Source organism: Pseudophryne corroboree, chromosome 5 (assembly GCF_028390025.1).
Source record: "Pseudophryne corroboree isolate aPseCor3 chromosome 5, aPseCor3.hap2, whole genome shotgun sequence".
Taxonomy (NCBI): domain Eukaryota; kingdom Metazoa; phylum Chordata; class Amphibia; order Anura; family Myobatrachidae; genus Pseudophryne; species Pseudophryne corroboree.
In genome coordinates this window covers 58,453,111-58,455,540 of record NC_086448.1, presented here as the reverse complement: position 1 = coordinate 58,455,540, position 2,430 = coordinate 58,453,111, and the positions used below count along the sequence as shown (strand labels likewise).

Below are 2,430 nucleotides of genomic sequence, written 5' to 3'. Positions count from 1 at the left end.
AGTCACTTAACTACAGTAGATCAGTGGCAGCAGGCAGGTGAGTTCTCAGCAGTGGTGACTCCTCTGGCCCTGGACCAGTAAAACAAGGAAGATTTCCTGTGATCTAATCGGTGCTTTCTGCTGGCATTGGTGCACCAGGGAGTGCCAATCCAGTCTTGCCACTTTTTCATTTCAGGGCCTTGCAAAGCTTATATGTAGCTGAGCAGGTCCAATCGAGCTGCCGCAATCTAGCGAGAACAAGCTCCTGATAATAGAGGATGTAAAAAGTTAGCCAACACTGCAGTCAAAACCAAAAGAAAGCGAGAGTCAGCCAGAGAAGACACCAGTGTGAAGGTCAGAAGATACTGCGGTCAAGTCAAGAAAACCAACTGGAAGTGGCACCGGGCTCCAGTTGAGGCCTGAGGCAGCAGAGGGTGGTTGGCAGAAGAGTTTATCAACTATCTGCCTGCGCAGGTGAGGATGGAGAGAACAGTTAAAGCCTCTCTATGCGAGCCCTTGTCCCAGTACACCCTAGGCCCAGTCCACCCCCTCTCAGTCAGGAACTAGGCCTGTAGCATCATAGTTGAGCACTGTGGTCTCCAGTTTTCATTCAGGCATTGCATTCAGGACTCCCCTGGCCGGTGTTAGCATATGGCCCCAGTCAGGCTTTGTCCTGAGACTCCAGTTGTAGCACGCAGGCCTTTGGGCTTTAGACCGCTGGCCCATTTCCTGCTATTTCCATTTTACTACCATTTCAGAGTAGTTTTTCCTTCATTTATTACTCCCATGGACATAGAACATAGAATTTGACAGCAGATAAGAACCACTTGGCCCATCTAGTCTGCCCATACCTTGGCCCTGCCCCCAACACAAAATGACCCGATTATCGACATGTGTTTGGTGGGCGGATCCACTAGGTCACTGTTTAGGGCAGAATGATTCATCGGCCATCTGGACCACCCTTTATTGCTCAGTAAGTCAGCGGCTGCGGGCAGGCGGTAGCCGGCCATTATTGCATGTGCCTGGGAGCACCACCCAGTTTTCAGGAGCCTCCTGGCCGCTCTGGGAGAGTCGACAAGTATGCATTGGGCTACAGTGAGGGTAGGATTTAGTTTTGTGCGGTCACATTATCAAAGCTTGGAAAGAGATAAAGTGGAGAAGATAAAGGGGTCTATTCATAAAACAAAGAAAAGCCCTGATTTGCAGAAAAACAGAGTGTCAATCTGCTTTGGGCTATTCACAGAGCGGGTTACCATGGAGAAGTTCCTGACTTCTCCAGCGGCGCTCTGTGGCTGAAACGCATCACCATACTTTTGTATGGTGAGTGCGATTCATAAAAGAACGGAAAGCTCAGCTTTCAGCCTCTCCATGGAGTTCAGATTCGCAATCTCAGGATGGTATAATCTGAATTTTGGTACATGAATAGACCCCAAAGTACTAACCAATCAGCTCCTAACTGTCATTTTTCAAACAAAAGGGGGATATACTAACGGCAAAATGTAGTAAAAAATTTCGGGGGTTTTACCGCATTTCCATATGTACTAAGCACCTCATCCCAGTGCTTAGGTGTGGAGGGTAATTAAGGATAGGAAGACAAAGCTAGAAAAAAGTGACCTTGGTTGGGAGCACTCACTCCCGGAGAGTAGCTTGAAATTATTGATATATGTATGAGTAGTGATGTAACATTGAGATAATTAAAACGTAACTTTTAATAGTATATGTATATAAAAAAACTGGGTACACCAATTAGAATATCAAAGAAAAAAGAAATAATGAATGAATGGCTCTAAACTTTATAAGCCACACATAAAGCTAAATCTGCGAACATATTGATGGATTACTACTGTGGTAATTTGGTGTCTGGCAAGCATATGCCCATCCTCCCGCGGAGTCAGCGCAATCAGCAATTGAGTTCCATCAGTAACCTACAACACCTGGTATTCCTAAGTGGTCTCCCACTAAAGTACTGACCAGGCCCAACGCTGTATTGCCTCCAAGATCAGACGGGGTTGGGCATATCCAGTGTGGTATGGTAGTAGGTTACGTATGGAAAAGGGGCAGCGAGTGCAGCTGTTATATAACAAAATGAAGGATGTTTATTATTGTGCCAGTTTTCTTAAATGCATTTATCTAACCCGTTAAGGATAATTAGTTGACCGTCATTGCACCCATTGGCAACCCAAACACATGGGTATGCGGAGGTTAAATCATATGGTCAACAAGGGTTAGTGACAGCAAGCCTCTGTTTTTCCTGTGCGTAGCATGCGGCAAAACAAGGAAAATAGCCTATTACAATTTAAGGCATGTGTGACAAACGAACACAAAATCCAAGGAAAAGATATCTGTTATTGCAGACTGGATCTACCTGTCAAAAAAGCATTGGTTGGAAAATACTCTCTGTTACATCAACATTAATAAAAAAATGTATCCGTGCTCGATGTCAGGTGTAGT

The 2,430-nt window shown here is 45.2% G+C and overlaps 1 pseudogene; it reads right to left on the bottom strand.

Annotated features, from left to right (window-relative positions):
* Nucleotides 1–1,901: 1,901 nt before the first annotated feature.
* LOC134929877 (5S ribosomal RNA) lies at nucleotides 1,902–2,020 on the bottom strand (annotated as a pseudogene).
* Nucleotides 2,021–2,430: the final 410 nt, after the last annotated feature.